Here is a 24,129-nt window from a genome sequence, read left to right as displayed (position 1 = left end):
CCATTCAGACCTTAATTCTCAAATCAATTTAATAATATTTCTGTTTTTAGCCATACTGAATATAATTCCTGTAATTAATTATAATAGTTTTGATGCTTTAATAGATTCATGAGATAATTTACCTCTATGCTACTGGTTATTTCATTATGTACTTTTAACATTTAGAGCTATTTCTGTATTCCAAATACTCTATTTTAGTATTCCAAATATTCTAAAAATTCAATGAAAATTATAATGTATGAATTCCGTATTAACAAATATAGCACGTGTTATTATTATTATATTTATACAAAACTTTCAGATCCAATAATTCCGGAGATCTGACAAACCCAAAGAAAATCAGAACTATTTAAGCTCCATTCCACTAGGATAGATCTATGCAATTTCCAAAACTTAGCCTCATATTCAGCTTAGAGTGCCAGTATGTTATTTATACAAAATGTTAAAGTTCTACGTTTAAGTTACAGGGATCTGGCGAACGCCAAAAACGGAAGTATTTAAGCCTCTATCCCCTCTTAGGATATGCAATTCCCAAAATCTCAGTTTATTTGATGCCTAGTGTGCTAAGAATATATTTTTAGAAAATTTTAGGACTCTATATTTAGTAGTTTCAAAGATTTGACCAACAGCTGAAAATTATTCAAGCCTCTCCCAACCCCCTACTTCTTGGAATACGTATTTCACAAAATCTCGTGTTATCTGCAGGGCAAAGTGCAAGAGGAACATTTCCATAAAATTTCCATGGTAGTTTCTGAGGTCTGTTGATGAGTGAATCAGTCAGTTAGTCAGTGGATTTATCCTTTTATATCTATATTCCGTGACGGATCCAGGATACGATCAATTGAGAGGCTAAACCATAGAACCTTAGTTTGCCGCTTTATCCAGTGTAAAACAGAATCGAAGCCCATTTTATCTAGTGTATACGTGAGTGTCAAGTAAGGGGGCTATAGACCCTATAGCCCCTTTGGATCCGTCTCTCTCTCTCTCTCTCTCTCTCTCTCTCTCTCTCTCTCTCTCTATATATATATATATATATATATATATATATATATATATATATATATATATATATATATATATATATATATATATATATATAGGGTGTAACAATAAAATGCATAGGGGGGCACGGTGGCTCAGTGGTAGAGCGTTCACCTCTGGTACTTGGGGTCCCGGGTTCGATCCCAGCCCCCGCCAAGTGAACTTTGTGGTGGACAAACATCGTGCTCGTGGGTTTTCTCGGGGTACTCCCGTTTCCTCCCACTTTCTTCATTCCACCATTTCACTCATCTCTCATTATCACCGTCTCCTTTAGCCTAACCGGCATAACCGTGGGACGTAAAACTCAAAGATTTCATTTCATTTCAATAAAATGCATCCTTACAGACTTACGGCCATTGAGCCGCCTAATGGTGTGAAATAGTCACATTGTGGTCGCTCCTTAATGTAACTCAATTTAAACCTCAATAACTCAACCCCTAATTAAGCCAGGAAGATAATTTTGGTACCTATGCATTCATGAAGGACGATGCTTTCCGCCGATTTTATGTATGTGGGGGTATCACGGAGGATAGGGGAGGATAATTACTTTTTTTTTTTTTTTTTTTTGTTTTTTGCTTCAGAATTTTTGGTATGGCATTCCTTCTCCCTTGGGGCTACACTCATAAAATGCACATTGGCGGAAAGCTTCGTCCTTCAGGAACACATTGCTATCAAAATTATTTTTCTAGCTTAATTAAAAACTGAGTTATTGAGGTTTGAATTTAGTCACATTAAGGAGCGACCGGAATGTGAGTATTTCACACCGTCAGACGGCTTAATGGCCATACGAGTAAATCTGTGACGATGCATTTTCCGACATATGGTCATATGAACTTTTTTGCTTGTCTACCCATAAGGAATCCACTCTTAAAATTTTGCCGTACATATATATATATATATTTGGTCTAGGAATTAATTCGTGCGGTTGGTACGCACACATTGAAGCTGTAGTACAAACACAAATTACATAAATACCTTAAGAAAAATATTGTCCATCGCTAGCCACCACTTTCGCCCATCTGTCAGGCAATGTACGGATTCCGTGGCGAAAGAAGTCCTCATCCTTGGAAGCGATCCAGTCAGAGACCCATGTTTCGATATCTTCTGAAGAAGTAAACCGCTGTCCAATCAAATCGTTGTTCATGCAATCGAACAAGTAGTAGTCCGAAGGAGCAACGTCTGGTGAATACGGCGGGTGGGGTAAAACTTCCCATCCGACATTTTCTAAATAGGTTTTGACCGGTTTTGCGACATGTGGGCGAGCGTTATCATGTTGAACAATAAGTTTATCATGTCTGTTCTCCCATTCTGGTCGTGTTCTGGCCAGAGCTTGCTTCAAACGCATTAATTGTCGTCGATAACGTTCTCCATTCATAGTTTCACCCGGTTGCAGCAGCTCATAGTACACCACACCTTTCATATCCCACCATATGCACAGCATAACCTTTGCACAGTGAATATCTCGTTTTGGTTGTGATGGACCTGGTTCACCTGGTTTCACCCAGGCCTTTTTTCGTTTAGGGTTCTCGTAATGGATCCACTTCTCATCACCCGTAATAATTCGATGCAGAAACCCCTTTCTGCTCTGTCGTTGAAGCAGCAATTCGCAAATGGTTTTTCGTCTTTCAACGTCTCTGTCTTTCAATTCATGTGGAACGCAATGTGACATCTTTTGAATCATTCCCATGGCTTTCAAGCGTTTGGAGACTGTTGTTTGATCAACGCCTAATGCTGCTGCAAGTTGTTCCTGCGTTTGACACGAATCCTGCTCGAGCAATGCTGTCAATTCTTCGTCTTGAATTTTTTTTGGCTGTCCAGCTCGCTCTTGGTCTGCCAAGCCGAAATCACCACTTCTAAACCGTGCAAACCACTTCTGACACGTTCTCTCAGCTAGAGCATGGTCACCATACACTTCCACCAAAATACGATGATTTTCAGTCGCACTTTTCTGCATGTTAAAGTAATGCAGCAGGACACCCCGCAAAAACACTTTATCAGGCACAAATTGCGCCATGTTCACTTAACTACAAACTGGTGTTGTTGACGCTTTAATCCACTGCCCTATACTACGAACGATACGCGATGACAGGGGTTTGCAACACATGTGTGGATACACGGAACTGTGGGACGCTCCGTTCGTTGCGCCATCTCTTGTCCACCCGCACGAATTAATTCCTAGACCAAATATATATATATATATATATACAGAAAAACAGAATGTATTCTTTAGGAAAAAGTATAAACTCTTAAATCTTTAATTATTTTCCACTCAAGAAATTGTTCATAATGCAACCAAAAAGTTGCAACTAATTTTTAATTTTGAAGTGAAATTTCCACAAAATTATTACCGTTTAACCGGTAGGAAATGTCTAAACATAAGGCATGTTAGTAAACCGGTTGATGAGTCTATGAGGTGAACAAAATTATATGCGTGAGCAAAGATCCCGCTTTGGACTAACATCACTCTAACTCACGCTTACATTTCGACCTTAAACTCATTACATATTTTCGACATCACGCTCAGTCGATATCACACTCACATTCTTTCGACATCACACTCATTCGAACACACGCTCACATCTTTTAGACATCATGTTTACTCGACCTCACACTCACACCATCACGCTCAGTAGACCTCACGCTTCATCATCAACCCAATATCAAGCTCCTCGATCTCACTCGCACATCTTTCCCACATCACACTCACTTGACCCCACTTCGTAAGGATGGGGCAGAGTGAGCATGAGTTTCAAAGTCATGAGTACCACCTCATGAGTTCGTGGAATTTTTTGCGTGTGTGTAACAGCTCATACGTTTTTCACGAGGAAATGAAAAAACTTAGTAAACCTGAAATTGATGCTCTACTAGAGTCAAATAATTTATTGAGATGTACTGGAATATACCCTTCATAAGCTCTTCATTATAATACTAGCAACACGACAGTATAAAATGTTAACGTGGTATAGTCTGAAATTATGATTAAAAGTTTTATTTCAAATCGTTTAACCTAAATATTGTCCATTCATAAAGCTCTATGATCAATGAACCACACCGAGCTTAAGGAGATAACATGCCTGATGTCAAATTCTTCTATGTAATTTTCGAATAATATCAACCCGAGAAGTATGGCGCTAAAAATATGTTGTTCGTTTCTATTTTGAATTGGCAGTATTTCTTTTACTAGGAGAATTATTTATGTATTTTATACATAGCAAAGTTCACTGTCACCTAACATATTATTGTTTGTATTTTAATAACAAACAGTCATATTCTTCAAGCACATACTTCTTGTAACATTCATATTTTACCATCTTTCTCTCTTTCATAATAAAATCTGCATGTTAGAAATATTTGGTATGGAATGCAGACGTTATCAGGATAGAGAACTACAATATTCTTGATCCCAAACTTCCCCGTCGATTTCATACTACAGAAAGCTGTCACGTCTCAATTTCCAATTCACAAAGCGAGAAGTTATGGATGGTAGAATCTCTTCACTTGTTTCAAAGATGAATTGTTGCATTTAGCTACCCTGTTTATTCCAGCAGTAATGTTCAGTTTCCGCAATTCAAAATAACATTCAGGAAATTTATGGAAATATACTTCAGATTCCCTGTGGAAATACATGTCGTTTGGATACCATGTTAGCTGTAGGACCACATTTCATTTATTCTTGCTGCTACAGGGACGCTAAACTCTCATCAACATACCAACCATTGTCTACTTATATTTTTTAGAGGGAGGCAGGTTTGGTGTAATTATTTATTGTCATGTAATATGTGGAAATAAGAAAACTGCCATATATTACCGGGGTCCGGGTTTATAAGTCATAAACTTAAGCATCAAAAACTTGGAATTAAACGAAACGAGTTACGGGCTTCAGAGATTTGAGTACAAGTAATTTGAATTTGACTTTGATATAGATTACCTCTGGGTTGTTAATTTTATTGTTACTTACTTACTAAGAAAATAGAAGACAGAATTGAAACAGGCTATTTAATAGGGACGCAATAGTTAGGAATGGAACTGCAATGGTTAGTGGTTAACAGCAAGTTTCACCGCCTCTGGAATGCAGATCATAGGTTTGATTCTCTGTCAAGATACATGTCGTTTAGAAACAGTAGGTTCATATGAACATCTTAAACACTCAATAGCTAACGCGTATCCGCCCACGTTTGATTCCTGGTAAGAATATTTGTCGCGGATACAGACTCGAGAGATAGATCTGGTTTGATATGAAACAACAATTTGTTTATTATTTTATTGTTTATTTGCCTCATTACAATCTTCGATTGGCTTTTTGCTCAGTAGGTCTCCCTTTCCGTCTCATATAACCAGGCCCGGTAGAAGTTAGGGGAGCCCGATCCAACCATATTATAGTTCATCACCCTATTATAGTTCATTTGCAAGCCGACCGTGAAAATTTTACGGGGGGCAGTGAAAATTTAGGGAGGCCCGGCTTCCTAACCCCCCGTAGATACGGGCTTGCATATAACCTGGGCGCTAAAAGGGAAATTAAATGTCAACCCGAGCAATCAATAGGTTCACGTTTGATGCAGTATCCGTGGTGATGTTTCTAAAAATATAAACATTCAGAGTCTTTAAGAACTGACAAGAAATGTGTATTTCGGTAAGAAGTCAGTAGGGATGCGCACGAGACAAGATTTATGGCTGTCTCGACTCGAAAATGTGCTGTAAAAGTGATGTCTCGACTCGAAAACTGTATATTTCTCTATTGGAAGAGCCGTGCCTCGACTCGAATTTTGTCAGGAAAATCCTGTCTCGACTCGTCTCGTGCAGCATCCCTAGAAGTCAGAGCAAAATCTAGGTATATAAATATCAACTTAACACATTAGTTATCAAACTGAGGCAGGAGATGGTAAGCTAGTAATGAAAATAACTAGTTGCGTGATTTGAGGAAAATATCTTTTGTTAATGTGGCACCGGTAACTGTATCCTAAAATATTTTTCCAAGATGTAATTTAAAATCATGACCTGTTCAGTGATGTACCCAGAGGTATGTTTGTGATTCCGCTTATTTTTAGCTGATTGATTGGAGTTTAGCTTACATTTCAGCACCAAGGTTGACGAGATATAAGTCTACAGTTGTGGAATCCGAACCACCGTAATGCGTTAAAATTTCTGTACTGTCCCATTGAGAATGGGACATGAAATTCCTTGCAACAAAGACGTAGCCCAAGCTACTAGATTAGACCAATGAGTAGGGCTTGAATAAGCTTATTATTATTATTATTATTATTATTATTATTATTATTACTATTATTATTATTATTATTATTATTATTATTATTATTATTATTATTATTATTATTATGTTAGGATCTCATTAAGCTCTGAGACTAAGGGAGATGATAATGATGAGAATAAATGAAATGGAGCAAGGAAGAAAGTGGGAGAAAACCCTATATCTTAGAGATATCTACGCAAACGGATTTCTGCACCATAAAATATAAAGAGTAGTTAATATTGCTTAATAGTCTTAAGTTTTCTTATAAAGTTTTAGGGACACAAGTGTGTCTTCTATATATTATTCACACTTGTTATTCATCCTTTTGTTTATAACACAAAATAATAATAATAATAATAATAATAATAATAATAATAATAATAATAATAATAATAATAATAATAATAATAATAATAATAATGCGTATATATGTAAGAAAAAATGAGTTTTTGAGTTTTACGTTCCGCGGTTATGCCGGTTAGGCTAAAGGGGACGGTGATGATGAGAGATGAATGAAACGGTGGAATAAAGAAAGTGGGAGGAAACGGGAGAACCCCGAGAAAACCCACGCACACGGTGTTTGTCCACCACAAAGTTCACTTGGCGGGAGCAGGGTTTGAACCCGGGACCCCAAACACCAGGCTCTACCACTGAGCCACCGCGGCCGCATGTATGTAAGAATTCACAATGCTAAACTAAAATGTATCTCAATCGTTTAAAAATTTATTCCTTTAGATTTTTACTTTTTGTAGGTTAAACCACATGATTTTATTTAAATACATTTCCCCCCTACAACTTTCATATTATACATTTTCAGATGAGCAAAATATTTAAATAAAAGGTACGAGCCACACTCCAATACTTCAAACTAAATCATGTTATCAGTGTTCGAAGTGGAAAAAAAAAGCAGAGGCGGTATGCTTTAGTACGATTTTAACTCGGCATATCGGCTATCTAAATGTTGAAATACAGTGAGAGTGTGTTGCCTGAAAGATTGCATTTCTGTATAAATAATGACTGAAGACCACAGGAGAGCTTCTCTTTAGTTACTGGAGGGGCATGGAGAAATTTTGGTCCCTCGCCAACAGCTTTCTTTTAAAAAAGAATCCCCTTATGATGTATTATAGAGAATTGTATACGAAAATGCCCGTGTTTCGTATATAAAAATAAATCGAGTTTTTATATTAACAATTCGACTGAGGAGTATTCCAAACCCCCGGAAAAATCGCTCCTACAGTAGACAACCCCTAAATCCGCTAATGCTCAAAACACGACATTTATATGAATTAAGATAAGAAGACACACGCGTAGTCGCTAATGCTCTCGCCTTTGGTGTGAGTGGTCCCGGGTTGGGTTCCCGGTAGACACACTAGGTCGAAAAAGTGTAAGAGCTTTTTCAGGCCAACCACCTTGAGTGATGTTTCTTCTGGGTTTCCCTTATTCATACCAGGCAAATGCCGGGATAGTACCTAACATTGGTTCCAGGCCGCTTCCTTTCATCGGATACTGTGCTTGTCGAGGGACGTCATCCCTCATATGCGTGACGGGCTGAATGGCTTTCGATGCCGCCAGCCCAGAAATCTAATTCCTAATTCCTAAGAAGACATACACATACATATGAAAGAAACAATTCAATATGTCACATCAAAATATAAACTAGATGAACTTCTTTGAAGACACCTCATTTTAAAAACAAAAGGTAGGAAAAAACAAAAATTTCGATGTTGTCAACTTATAAATTATTTCTACATAATAAATAAAATATTTTTAAGTACACAGTTGTTCCTCAATTAACGTGAATAAAAATGGATTTATTAAAGGTATTTAGCATCTACTCTTCCGTGATGGTATGTCTTGAGACGGTATGCCTTCATCACTGAAAAACCAGAGGCGGTATGGTATACTACCACATACCGTCTCACTTCGACCACTGCATGTTATGCTGCAGTTGTTAATGAAACACTTTCTTGTAAGATTCGAACGAAATTATATGGTATTTTTGAAACCTTCGCCCAAAGAAAGGTCACAGCAAGAATAAATCATATCTTGTAGACACTTAGTTAAGAAATAATTTCTACAATATTATACATGTATTAACGAAATATGAAGATAATCGTCTGAGTCGTATTCGAGGGAATCGTACGAAAATAATTCAACTCCAAGAATAAGTTACCTCCTTCTCCTCACACACACATTTTAAGAACAAATAATTTAAGGCATATTGTTAGGTTATACCCAAGCATTACCAATGTATAGGAGCATAACGCTTTAGAACTCAGGTCCACGTATGTGGACCTGGGGTACGAAGAGGTATGAACCAAGTTGTCTGAGTCGCTTTCGAGGAAATAGTCTGAAAAATCTTAATTCACTTCTCGTAGATCTTCTCAGACAAGAGATTTGTACCACGATGTAGAGTTCTTAATGAAATAATAATATATAAACAAAATCGCCTGAATTCCTTCTGAAAATATCGTCCGAAACTCATTCCTAAGTAGAGGTAAAAGTGGATCTGAAAAGTAGGGAAACGCGTTGTAACTTTGCCCATTGTAATTTTTTTAGAAAGCGGGGGGACGCCACAGATATTTTTTCTAGAAGTTGGGGGACGACGTCTCCGCGCGTTTCAACTCACTTTTACCCCCAGAATAAACCATCTTTCGCATATTTTTCATGAAAAATGAGTTATGCAATGTTTCAGATAATTAATGAAACATTTCTTTATGAAATATAAACAAATTCGATTGAGTCATTTTTGAAAAAAAATGCCCGAAAAAAGTCATCCCCCAAATTAAACCACCTTTCGTAGATTTTTCCAGAGAAATAACTTACAAGACAGTATAGGGTATTTATTGAAATATTGACATATGAAATTTAAAGGAAATCGTTAGAAACCATTTTCGAGAAAATATTATTTTCTATTTTTATCTTGTAGTAAGCTATATATCTTTAATTTTGGGTGTACGAAGAAAATTTGCAACCCCCTGAAGAACCCCTTAAAATACTTAAGTTTAAGAAGTGGTGCGGATACGTTTTGTGGTTTGGTCTCTAAGCGAGTCAACACCCAAACGAACGGACGGATATTTGGTCGAACAGACATTAAAAAAATACATAAAACAAAAGGTTTTCATTTTTCTATTTAGTTTTTCTAATTTCTGGTAAAACATTCTCTTGATTATTTGTATAATTTTCGACCAACTCGAAAAGAGATACGATCTTATTTACACATATATGCATACACTGCACAGGTGAGTAAATTTGAACAGCGAGAAATGTATTAGAAGGTTGGATGTGTGAAACTTCCGTTTGTTACTGCTACAGACTTGCAGAATACCCGTTCTTCGCACGCGGAGAATACGTTTCATTTTGGACATAAAGGGCATGAAAACTGCCACCAATCAACTTAGGGACCTCGAAAACTATGAATTCGACACTAATATCGGACATTTTCAATTATTTTACATGTCACCATCCCCTTTAGGAGTATTAATGGAGGATGCATTTGGATTTAAACGGAATCGTAACTATCAGTTTTCATCTCAGCGTCCCCGAAAACAATGAATTCGACCAGTGTTCGAAGAAGAAATAAAACAGAGGAGATATGTTTTATTATGATTTTGACTCAACATACCTGCTATTTAAATATTGTCTTGATCACTGAAAAACCAGAGACGGTATGTCTTCATTACTGAAAAACCAGAGGTGGTATGGCATACCACCGCATACCGTCTCACTTCGACCACTGGATTCGTCTTCCATTTTAAATTATTATTATTTTTTCTTTGTTTTCCCTTCATCCTCCCTTAAGTTGTGGGAATGAATTTGAACGGCATTGGAAGTGTTACTGTTCATCTGAGCGATTTCGAAAACTATGGATTCGACACTAATATCCGTCTTTCCACCTTTCCCTTCCCCCAAAATTCACCTTCAAAGTGAAATGATAAAAAACCATCTCAGGCCCAAACCTCATCTATGTTGAAAATTTTATCGAGATCAGTATGGGGATTCAAGAGTTATTAAGTTATAAACATAGTCATTTTCATCTATAAATATATAGCTAAAAATTTGTCGCATTGCAAAACAGGTATTTGTTTACATACAAGATTTTGTTCATAACGTTTGTATAAAAGTCTATATTAGATTATTAAATAATAGTAATTATATGTTTTAGTGCACGAGTATTAGTGAAATTTACCAACTGCTTTTTCTTTTAAGAAGTAATTTCGTTAAAATTAACAAAACTTCACCAGATCAAAGAGCATATTAAGAACTCAGATTCATTCAAGGACCCCTATTTGTTGCAACAGAAAAGCTTCATGATGATAGACTTTTATGTAACTGTAAAAGTTATGTAATTAATGCACAACCATGAATAAACGACTATAAAGCACATAAAGGAAATGAGTGCAGACTATTAATTTTCAAGAATATTTGCAACAGTTTTATTTTCGAGTGTTTTTTTTTTTTTTTTTTAATATTCGTAATATTGAGATTCCTCAACTTACATTTTTCACGCTTTCAGATAAAATTAGTTTCATTACTAGTAAAATTAAGCTAATACAAAGAGCTTTGTTTTTTCCCAACTTTTCTGTAAAGAAACCAGAAGAAATGATTTTTTAACAACAAGTTCAAAATTTCCGGAAATTTTGTAACACTAATCATGAAAATTGTAAATCTATTGGAATCTAGAATTCGTTTTTTTTTCACCGTCACAATATTTTCTTCTTTTCTATCGTCGCTGGAAACTAAAAATAAATCTTCAATAAGCAAATACACCTACAAAGTTTAACATTAGAAAATAACCCATAAAGAATTTTTCCATCTGTAGTGCAGACACTTTTTGTGATTTAGGATCCCTTTTATTCGACAGTTGACAACTCAATCTATAATAACTTGCTATGACTCTGCTTGTCACAGAAAGTACTCAAATTTGTTGGTTCCTGATATAGACAATCTTTTGGCATAAAGTATGTGTTTTGGCGTAGATTAAGTTATTAAGAACTATTGTTTATTTCTGACATACTATCATCCCTTAACCTTCTTTCTTTATCATAATTTTACTAAAAAATTGTTAGTAGATCGTATCACTGATCTTTTTTTTTTATCATTTTCATACTTTCCATGTAGTTTACCATTAAACTCTTTTATCACTGAATACTTTAGTTCCTTGCTAGTTAATGTAGAGTATTGTGAGTGAAGTATGCAATTCGTGTTTTCCTGAAGTTGTTTAAAAGATTTACTCCACACATATGCAAATCCTTCTTATGATATTACTCTTTCGATAGTGCAGGTATTGTGTCAGGTTATTTTATAGCAGAAAACGAATATTAAAGAATTTATCGAAGGATGTTAAAATGTTAAGTTTGATTATCCCAATTTTGAAAATTATCTATTGAATTCACAAAGGAACATTGCATTAAGTTGTGCAATATAGAGAAAATATTATCTACATAGAGTAGCGTTAGAATAGTAGTATTTTTTTTCTATGTGGTATTATCAACACTAGGTTAACACTAATTTTGTGTATGTGTTTCGTCTCAATCGGTCCAGTGGGTGGGATTAGCGTAAACCCAGCCCCACCCAGAATCATTTTAGTTAGTTTTTTTGACGTTTGTTTAACAGCACAATTTCTTTAAACATTATAGGTCGTCAGTACTAATTCGGAACTAATTTTTAGTATAAGATTTTTATAATTTGTGCACGTGTGAGTGGGGCCAGGTACACTTGAAGATATCCCCGCTCACTTTTAATAATGCAGCACTAATTTTGTAAACTATGCCTAAATTAGTGTTAAGAAAACCACATAGAAAGATTTGCCTTCTGATAATAGTACTAATTTTCTTTTCATGTAGTGTTACCAACACTAATTTCAAATTTTGTGCATACGTTTCATTTCAATCCGTTGAGTGGGTAGGGCTAGCGTGAATCTAGTCCCACCTAGAATCTTTTGTTTTTTTTTGACGTTTTAGTAACAGCACATTTTCTAACCTTGTAGGCCGTCGGCACTAATTGGGCACTAATTGTTTTTACATATGTTTTAAAATTAGTGCGAATGTGGGTGAGGGTAGGTTCAGGAACATGTTTAAAATAAGTTTCATTGTGTTGCTTGAGAATAGCGGTAATTGAGTTTGAGGAGCTTGAAACTCAGAGACTAGCAGAGAATTCAGTTTATCTTGAGTGAAATTCGCAAAAAGTCTTCAACTCTAATCATACAAGATTGTTTGGAAACATATATGAATTTTGATACTACGAAGAAAATAACAGCGGATCCTTAGAAGTTTTTGCCGGGTAGTTTAAGAGATGATATGCCCGTGGTTATACATTATAACAAGTCTAGAGTTTTAGTTATTATCACAATAAACAAAATTATCTTAGACCAGGAACTTTCTCATGTCTAATAATCACCATAGTGTGATTAAATATTAAATTAATAATATACGTTTTTTCCTTTCTTGCAGAACGTGTGTTGTGTAGTCCTGCAATCGATTATGGAGCTGCAGACAACAGAATACGTGAGCGACGAACACCAGTCGGAGAGGAAAGAGGAAATACGGGCCAAGATTCTGAATTTCGCAACAGGCAAGCACCATATACATCTAACAATAACGGACAAATATCCACTTCCCCTCTGAACCAGGAGATGACATTTAACTCTCGACAACAATCATCCTTAGATCGTAATAACAATCCTTCATCGCAAAGAACAGATATAAACTCACGTTTGAATCCAGAATTGACGTCTGGTTCACGTGGAACACAAGAAAACCTATCATCATCTTATAATCGTAATGGCAATCCTTCACAATTAACTGACTCAAACTCACGCTTGAATACAGAATTGACATCTGGTTCACGTGGAACACAAGAAAACCTACCATCATCGTATAATCGTAACGGCAATCCCTCTACACAACTAAATGATGCTAATACAAGGTTGAATCCAGAATTGACGTCTGGTTTAGGTGGAAGACAAAGAAATCAACAATCACCGTTCAATCGTAACGGAAAACCTTCACAATTAATTGATGCCAACTCACCTTTGAATTCAGAGTTCACGTCTGGTTCACGTGAAACAGAAGGAAACCAACAATCATCGTTTAACCGTAACGGCAATCCTTCACAATTAACCGATGCCAACTCACGTTTGAACCCTGCATTGACGTCTGGTTTACGTGAAACAGGAGGGAACCGACAATCATCGGGCAACCTTAATGGAAATCCTTCACAATTAACTGATGCTAACTCAAGCTTGAATCCAGAACTCACATCTAATTTAAGTGGAAGACAAGGAAAACAACAATCTTCATTTAACCGTAACGAAAATCCTTCTTCACAATTAACAGATGTTAATCCTCGTTTGAATCCAGAACTCTCATCAGGTTTACGTGGAACACAAGAAAACCAATCACCATCATATAGCCGTAACGGCAATCCTTCACAATTAACTGATACCAATTCCCGACTGAATCCAGTAGCATCTGGTTTACATGGGACACAGGAAAACCAGCAACCTTCGTATAGCCGTAACGGGAATCCTTCGCAATTACCTGATGGCAACTCTCAACTAAATCCACCTTTTACGTCTGGTTTACGTGGAACACAAGGAATTCAAGAATCATCATTTAATCGTTACGACAACCCCTCTCAATTAACAAATGTTAATTCCCGTCTGAATCCAGATTTTACATCTGGTTTACGAGGAACACAAGGGAATCAACAATCATCGTTTAATCGTAACGACGATACTTCGCAATTAACAGATGTCAATTCACGTCTGAATCCAGATTTTACGTCTGGTTTACGAGGAACGCAAGGAAACCAGCAATCACCATTTAATCGTAACGGCAATCCTTCTTCGCAATTAGCCCGTGTCAATTCACGCCTGAATACAGACTTTACATCTGGTTTACGTGGTACATCAGGAAACCAACAATCTTCATTCGATCGTTATGGTAATCCTCTTCAGCCAAATGGTAGTCAGCAACCAGGGATTCCAGAAAATCAAGAATTATTTGATTCAATCCTTCGATTGTTGCAACAACGCGGTTCCTTGTCATCTGTCACCATTACCAAGGAAAGGACCCATGACAAATATATTCATGGCAGAGAACCTATTTCAGGAACATCCAGCCAAAGCACCACCTTCAGTGGACGAGTTAACGGTCAACCTGTTACTGTTAGTACAAGTGTAAGTTCAGCGTTTGATAAATCTAGCAAGTTATCACAGGCAGCAAGCAATGCTAGTGTGGTGTGTGTAAGCGGAAAGTGTTCAGCTCTTACAGCGGGATACGCAGGGGACTCTCACTCTCCTGGACTTTATAGCTATAGCGGTGCATACGGGAATAAAGAAGCACAAACGTTTAGCGGTGGTGGTATTGCGCCATTGCCACAAGGGAACCAAACTGTCAACTTCAATAACGACAGCTTTTATTTTACTGGTGTTGGTACTGGTGTACCAGGTTCTAACCCTTATCAACCAGGAATTACACCCACAGGAGGTGTCCAGTTTGGTGGGAGGCCAAATGGGAGGCCAAATTATAATCCTTATCAACCAAACCTTTCCCCTGCACGTGGTACTCAATTTGGTAATAATCCTGGTCTAGCTTCTAATCCTTACAGACCAGGAATTGGACCAGGTGGTGTCCAATTTGGAGGCAATCCAACTGGAAACTTTAATTCTTACAGACCAGACTTTGCATCACCTGGTGGAAATTCTGACCCTTATAGACCAGGCATTACATCTCCCGGTGGAAATTCTAACCCCTATAGACCTGGAATAAATCCTCCAGGTGGTGTTCAATTTCCTACTGAAAATCCGAACCCCTATAGACCAGGAATTACACCCACAGGTGGTGTTCAATTTCCCAATAGTAATTCAAATCCTTACAGACCAGGAAACACTCCCAATGGTGGTAGTCAGTTCGGTCGTGATCCTAGTGTGACGTCTAACCCTTACAATCCAGGAATCACACCTACAGGTGGTGTTCAATTTAACGGCAATCCGGATGGAAACAATAACCCTTACAATCCAAGACGTATCCCACCAGGTGGTAATTTTGATAACGATGGTTCTTGGAGTAGTATTAGCCCAGGAATTATCCCTGGTGGGAAAGCACAATTTGGCCGCCCCGGTAGAACAAATCAAGATCCAGATCTAGTGTTACCTTCCCCTCCTGGCCCAACTGACCCGCTTAATATTCCCATTAATGATGAAAATTACAATCCTGAATGTGATCCCAATTCTACAGACCCTTTGGCTCCAACAGATAGAGTTACCTTTGGTAAGAAAAACAAAACTGACAGTGCATGCAACGGGCCATCTTCTGCGATTGACCCGAACTATAACAGCGTATATGGACCTGCAGGACCTCGCCCCAGTCGTCCAGAAGAAGGACACCATCACCATCATCACCGAAGACGTCTGTGTGGCAGTAAAAGACCTCTTAGCATTACAAATAATGGACAATATACAGGAATTGTAACTGAAGTCACTATACCATGCATGTTTCCGAGACATCACGGGAAGATTGGTGTCAGCGGGAAGACTAAATTTGCTCGACGGCGGTTTACGAGGCCTGGCTCTGTCTCAGTGAGTGGGAAGCTAGGACCACCAATGGAGGATCGTGCTCTACTTGTCGGCGGTCGAGTTGGAGCACCACTTGAAGGATTTGAACCAAAAACTTTAGTAATAGTTCCAAATTCCTCCCTCAGGTGAGAAACAACAAGATTTAAGTGACGATACAATAGTTTGCATTACAGTATTTTTATCATCCAAGAAGTTTGGTTGTGTATATTTCTTTCAAGATTTAGATGGATGAAGAATAATGTGTACTCAATATTCCTGATTTTCGTAACTTCTGGATCATGTAAAAATTGTAACTAGTCCGTAGTGATGTTTGATTTGAGGGAGTCACATCAGTAATATTTTTAAAAAAATACTCTATTGCTGCAAATTAAGGGAAGGAAACTTATTTAACAGAGTTACGTTAAGTATATAAGAATTAGTACTCTAGATACATTTCCTCCTATAATCTTAACTTTCACTAATGTGGCTTCCTTGAAGAGCTGCCAGTGTTGTTCCGTTTAATATATATATTTAATTTACATTTCCTTCATTGTTACTATCATTATATCCTCTCACCACTGACAAATTATTTGGTACAAGGCACTAGAGCTAACCTCTTCATATTGACATTTCTAATTCCAAACCATTCAGCAACGAAATATTCATTATGCTGTTTTTGTTTTACCTTCTAACATAATCTTAAATGGCCCAATCAACTCTTGACAAGACGTTGTGCTTTGAGAATAAACTTAAAATCTAAGTGTTGTGTAGTCGGTTCCGATAAGAAAAATAAATCAAGCACCTGGGGTTGTGTAATTGAAAGTTTAAAAACATATTTTTTTTTATGGAAATTAAAGATGTTATTCAAAAACACATATTTTTTAAAATGGAAATTAAAGGTGTTATTCAAAATCATGACAATTTGTAGTTAGATAAGTTCTCTCACTGGTTTATTAAATCTGCTCAACTGCTCTGTCCGTATTTTTCAAGATATTACAAGAAAATAAGTGAGTTTCGATTCAACATTCTGAAACTAAGGGACACTTGCAAATTATTGGAGATTCAATATTAAAACAGAATGTAATAGGTGTATAACGCAATAAAAGGGATAAGGTCAGGACAAACCTATTATTTGGACACTGAATACGTGTAAAAGCAGTTTCACGCTTATCTTAATTTTGGTACTATAGGAGGCAATGTGATAAGTTATAATAGTTACAATAGTTTTACTTGAACAGGAAGAGCTTAGATGGAATCAATTGTTGCAATTCTGATTCCATATGAAATAAAAAGCTTTTGTTGCTTGTATGACCACTTTCGCTCTATGGGAATAAATATTGAAACCGGAGAAGGTAGTAAATTTCTACGTATATAGGATCAGTTTTCCGAACACCAAATCCATATTAAAAACCAGTTCTTAATTAAAATTATTTTCTCTCTACGACGATCAGTAATGAAACTAGAAGTAGTACGTTTGAATTGTTTCCAGTTAAGGAGAAGAACAAACGTTGAGATAAAATTGTTTTCGAACGGTGAATCCATATCATAAAGCATTTCAGTTATTTCCAGCTTAAGTAGAGGGATAAGGGCCGAGATAAAATTTATTCTTAAGGCAGTGAATCCATATTATAAAGTCTTTCATTAATTCCAGCTTACTTAGTGGGATAAGGGTTGAGATAAAATTTATTCTTGAGACGGTGATCTCACATCATAAAGCCTTTCCATTATTTCCATCATAGAGAGATAAGGCTCGAGATAAATTTTTTCTTGAGACGGTGAATCTGTATTATAACGCCTTTCTATTATTTCCAGCTTAGGTAGAGGAATGTTATTCTTGGGACAATGAATCCATATGATAAAGAATTTCCATTATTTCCAACTTAAGTAAAAGGATAAGGGTTGAGATAAAATTTATTCTTCAGACGGTGATCTCACATCATAAAACATTTCTATTATTTCCATCATAGAGAGATAAGGCTCGAGATAAAATTATTCTTGAACGGTGAATCCACATCATAAAGCATTTCAATTATTTTAAGCTTAAGTAGAGGGATAAGGGCCGAGATAAAATTTATTCTCAAGGCAGTGAATCCATATTATAAAGCCTTTCATTATTGCCAGCTTACTTAGAGGGATAAGGGTTGAGATAAAATTTATTCTTGAGACGGTGATCTCACATCATAAAACATTTCTATTAATTATTTCCATCATAGAGAGATAAGGCTCGAGATAAAATTTTTCTTGAGTTGAGTTGACTTTGAGTTTTACGTCCCGTTCAGCAGCGAGGCTATATGAGACGTGGACCTACTGATTAACGTGGAATCCGAACATGAGCTCCCGCCGGGAATCGAACCCGGGACTCCCACGCCAAAGGCGCGTACGCTAACCGCTTAGCCACGAAGGAGCTCAAATTTTTTTTTTCTTGAGACGGTGAATCTGTATTATAACGCCTTTCTATTATTTCCAGCTTAGGTAGAGGAATGTTATTCTTAGAACGATGAATCCATATGATAAAGAATTTCCATTATTTCTAACTTAAGTAAAAGGATAAAGGTTGACATAAAATTTATTCTTGAGACGGTGAATCCATATCATGAAGTCTCCATTATTTCCATCATAAATAGAGGGGTAAGGGTTGAGATAAGATTTATTGTTGAGAAGCTCAATTCGTATCATAAAGCCTTTCCGTTATTTCCAGCTTAAGTAGAGGGATAAGGGTTGAGATATAATTTATTCTTGAGATGGTGAATCCATATCATAAAACATTTCTATTATTTCGTAGATTCAAAATATGTATATATCTTTTCTGATTTGTTGCGCAGGACATCCCCCTTTGTATTCGCAAACATTATTAGTAATTGTCTTTCCTCCATATTGCACTTTCATCCGACTGTGTTTAATAACCCATTGACTATCTGGTTACTCCAACATGTTTGACTGTATAGAGTTTGTGACATCAAACTCATGAACTTATTTCATCCTTTTGATGCATTACTCAGATGAGTCTCCCACCAGACGTCAAAGCTGTTATTTCAGTCGTACCAACCTAACAGAAATAAGTGGGAAGTGAGCAGTGCCTATACTTGTATTATATGTTTCAAGTCAAAATGTGGTATGTATTATCTTTGTTTGTAGAATTTTGTAATATGTATAATAAAAGTCATATATTTGAACAAATGATGTTTCCTAAGTAATTGCACGTGCATATATCGGTTTTAAATGATACTCGCATTGTTAAATGGCAAAGTAAATCAATATTTCTTTTATAACCGGGGAACTCGAAACTTGTTATCTTTAAGGTGAAAGCATTCTACACAACATCTTTACAGATATAGCTCAGGACAAGAATCTTTGCCACTGCGCAGGAACCATATTATGTGTTATTGTTGTACTTTCTACAATCATCTAACTGCTTAATACTAGCTTTGTTATTTCAAATAACTTAAGCAAGAAATAGAAATCATTGAAAACAAAGCAAGTTTATTTTAAAATAATAACTGTGTAACAGTTTCGCTTACAAACTGAACATATTGGGCCGTATGCAGAGTCATTTTGAAGTATGATTAGGGTCATACTAAAGATCTGACTACTACTGGAAACATGGGTTAGTCGAACTCTTTAGTATAGCTCTAATCATGCGTCAGAACGACTCTGCATAGGGCCCATTGGCTTCATCAGATATTTAAAAGGAGCAAAGGAAGGATGCCAGATTTATTGAAAAAGAGCGAGCTGTTTTATGAATTGGAATGTTGAACTTGAAATTGACGAACAGTGGGACAAGTTATTGGAAAGACTTAATTTGTAGCTTAGTTTTCTGCCTGATGGCCTTATACAGTTGATTTGACTTATAATTAGCATCATACTTAAGGTCTGACTACTTTAGGAAACATATGTTAGTCGAACTGTTTAGTATGGCACTAATCACGCGTCAGAACGACTCTGTATAAGACCCATAGGGCCTTATGCAGAGTCATTTTGAAATATGATTAGCGTCATACTAAAGGTCTTACTACTGCAGAAAACATATGTTAATCTGACTCTTTAGTATGTCACTAATCACACATCAGAACGACTCTGCATAAGGCCCATAGTGTTTAGTCTCACTTTTGTCAACTTCTGTCTGTTATGGTTGACTGAGTCCATTCTGACTAGCCAATCTTCCTTCAGAACCAGTTTTTGGGGTCATGTTGTAGTTAGATTCAACTCCATCTTGTTTTTACAGTGTCTGATGAAGCCAAAATGTTCAGTTACACGGTGATTTTAATATAAACCTTGCTATCTTTAGTGATTTGTATTTCTAGTTTAAGTTACAATCAGCAGTTCTGATTTAGGGTTCTTCTATTCTCAGTCTTTATCTCTAGTACAATGTTCAGTTGTTTTCTTGATACCCTCGAAAAATTGCAACGGAAAGTGGCGTGACTCTCTAACTCAGCTTTTTTAGAAGCAAAATAGTGCAGTGGAAAACGATCTATTACATTACACGCTCCAGTTGGTTCTTGTGCAGACACGAAAAGTAACACTAGTTTAGTAGTGTTTTACCACAGAAGGCGTCTTGTATTTTTTGAAATAAGGCATACTCTGTGCAATTGCACGAAGAAAACACATAAATCAGTGCTAGTTGGTCACTATGAGCTAATATTGCATCTAATCCGCGTCAGGGCAGGTCGAAGCAGACTGATAGGGCGTTATCGTGAGGGACATATTTGTGAAAGTGCGTGTATGAATAAAAGATGATTTCTCCTTTCGACATTTGGTAATACGACTGTTTGTTCTCACAGTGAGAACTACTGATATGTTCGAGCATGCGTAAGGATACCAATTTTAGGAGCTTTGTAAAGTTAACCCATGGCCTATGTAAGATTAATCTTGCATTGTGATGGTCTATGCACTCTTCAGCTGCACAGGGTTCTAGATCGGTCATGGTTCTTTGTCCACGTTAATAATAAGTTGGGTCCTGCCGTTCATAACCTTGGTGTTCCATAAGGAACCGAAACATAACTAAAATCCTTCGAGGAGCTTGTACATCTCTCTCCATTAACGTACTAACTTCAGGTGACGTATTGGTTTGTGCTCTTTGATAGATTGTTGGTATGTAGTTGTTTTTATCCAGTGTTTTCAACAGTAGCTTAAAAGTATGCCTATCGCCGAAAGTGAGGGGGCAGAAAGACAGTTAACTGCTACTAGACGTTTCAGGACAAATAATACTAGCAAAAAAAGAATAGTTTCTATACAATTTACTGTTTAGATACGTACAAAAATCACTCTTGGCCTGAAAACAAAATTAGATTCAGTGGTTTTAACTTCTCTTGATAAAAATTCAGTACGCCACTATCTTGAGTCCTCAGAAGATCACTATTTTATTTTCTGAATATTTTGTAAATAATTCAGGGAGTTGTTGTACCTCGATCATAGCGTACCTTCGATCATCCAGTAGTTTCTTTACATGTACTGCTACCTCTGGAACAACAGCTACTTTAATTCAAATTTTGATCACCGCGTAATAACATTGACTACTTGACTGTCAGTTTCTTGGAGTTGTTTACGAGTGAGTGGGCTACATCTGTTTTTCGATGTGCAAAGTTAAATTCTGTGCTTTTTGTAATTCTTTTAAGAGTAGCTGAATCTCTTACGTATCTACCTGCAAGAGTGATTATGGATGAGTAACAAAGTATATAATTTATCATCCGGATACGTATACCAGAAACTAGAAAAAGCTTTGTTTGCAAAAATGCATCTTCGTGTACCTTGGGTCACAATAACTTCATGTGCCACTGATCACTGATCACAGGTACATGATGTTACATTTGGTTGTTTGTTTTTGTTGCGAAAAATGTTACGAAGTAAAAGTGGAAACAAAGAAACCCTATAAATCTTGAAGTAATGAAAAACGGTTTTCAGGCAGTTACAATATCACCTGATAAAAAATTTATGAGAGACATGCAAGTGTACAATGTAAAATTTGCAACATTAGTTCAAAACTTAAATGCTTTTAAAGCACTGTCAAATAACTGTTTAAATGTATAATAAAATATGATGTTCAGAGAGTAATCACAAGGAAGAAATTAAATGAGTAAAATACATAAAAACTGCCGCTAAAATAAAGCATGGATCCACTAAGAAAGAGGTTAGAGATTTAGTATTTAAATTATTTTTGCCGACAAGAAAAAGTATCCACCAATTTGAAACATTAGTAAGCTTCCTGGGGAAGAGTGGATAAGATTAGAGATGCAAAAAAGCCGGCTTTTTTGAATCGATGGTTTTTTTCACATAAAAAGCCGGCTTTTTTGGGAAAAAAACGAGAATTTTGGAAATTTTGGCTTTTTTCAACTTCATGATTTTTCTATCTAAATAGCTTTCTCATAGTATATTCTATAGTTAGATAAGAATTCCATGACCTGAATGTGATATTTCGCTCTGAAATTCACCATCAAGATGGATGGAGCACATGTTTTACGAATTAAAGTTAACATGAAGAATGTAGTATTTGAGGGTAATTTTAGAGGCTATTTAACTTTATTTTAACTTTTGAGTTATCGACATCTTTTTCTTCTCTAGTTTGTCATCCGTGTTTTATTTCTAAGAGCTTTTAGTACTCTAGCTTCTAGCGCAAAAGTTAAACTTGCCCGTTTTTCTATTTATCCGTCAAAGCGTACGTTTTTCAATATATCCGTCAAACCGTACTTCCACATTTCTGTTATACTGTAGCTGTGAAGTGATTTAGCAATAATTTTCCGGACACAACCTTGAATACCAATTTATACAAATAATCAGTAGCGGATTTAGAAAAGTACTTTAGGAGGGTTTTTTCTGATTGTTTCGTTTCCTAAAAAGTCCTAATTTTATTTGGGAAGTGCTTGAAGTTTATGAGTACAGGCATAACTAATATTTCGTTTCGTTTATATGTTTAGCAATAATCTTCCGGATACAACTTTAAAAATCATTTTATACTGAGAATCAGTGACGGATTTAGAAAAGTATTTTGGGAAGGGTTTCTTACTAATGTTTAGTTTTTTTAAACATTCGTAATTTTTATTTGACGGGAGCTTAAAGTTTATGAGTAAAGGAGTTTATGAGTATAATAGATATTTCGTTTGTTGCAGACATTCCGTAACTTTGGGGAACGGGCTTCAGTCCGAAAGACCGCCCCCCTAACCTTCGCAAAACCGTCACTGCTGGTAATTAGTAATAATAACGATTTAAAAACAATAAAAAAGGAAGTCGCCCAACTCACAGTACACGCACTATTTCTACATTCACAGATGGAATGAAGAAAAGCTTTGTCAGAAGCTAATCACTCAGTCATGTTTGTTGTGCAGTTGTATTTAGCTTAACTTAAATATATTCCGTAGTCTTTTTTGGGGGGGGAAGTTCCGTAATGATATGTTGAATCCCTCTTGTTAAAAATTCAGAAAACTTGAGGATTGGGTAAACTGTGATGGTGGTTCTATAAAACTTAACTGTAGAATTTCAAGAATATACAGAACCAAAAGCTCTAGATGTGCAGCCTTTAAGTGTATCATATGAATCTAAGTATTTCTCTTATGTTTTATTTTAATTTTATTTTGTTTCAAAAAGAGGGTATGGAATATTTTGAAGTAAAAATACTACATACTATTTTGCTAGTTATTTGTGTATTCTTTAAAAAGAAGTGTTTACTTTTAGGGTTGGCTGGTTTACACCAACCTTTTTTTTTAATAACTGGTTTAAACCACAAAAATAAAAAGAATGAAAAATGCGAATCGTGTGAACTTCATGGTGACGTTTCCAGATATCAAACCACCTGCAATAGTTTTATTTCCCTTTCACCTTTTAATCAAGGTGTCCCATGTTCAATTCTCGGTCGAACCACAAACCTTCTTTCATGCGTAACCCAAGTAGCGGTTCGGATGTCAGTTTAAGCGAAAGTCTTCTCCTTGATAACCTCGGTACTTCGTAAGGATGTTAAGCCTAAATATACGAAACAAACCAAATTGTATTTTTCTACATGCCTAAATGCGTGTTGTTTTATAAAGAAGCCAATATTGCTTAAATATATTGATAGAAATTAGCAAAATTTATCGATTGCCTACGTAGCTTCCAACATTAGCTTGGATTGGACTTTCAATGATATCTACGTACCGGTACTAAATTTGTAATTTAACACCAGTTTTAGCGTGCTGATTATGGTACGTTGACCTTTAAATTTTACATGTAAAGCAATAACATGATTTTCCCGTTATTGTCTTTCATTTCAAGTAATGACGGGATTTTCCCAATGGCTAGGGCGGGAGATTCTCAACTT

This window comes from Thermobia domestica, chromosome 4 (assembly GCF_964235325.1).
Source record: "Thermobia domestica chromosome 4, izTheDome1.hap1.1, whole genome shotgun sequence".
Classification (NCBI taxonomy): Eukaryota; Metazoa; Arthropoda; class Insecta; order Zygentoma; family Lepismatidae; genus Thermobia; species Thermobia domestica.
This window is presented reverse-complemented; position numbering follows the sequence as displayed.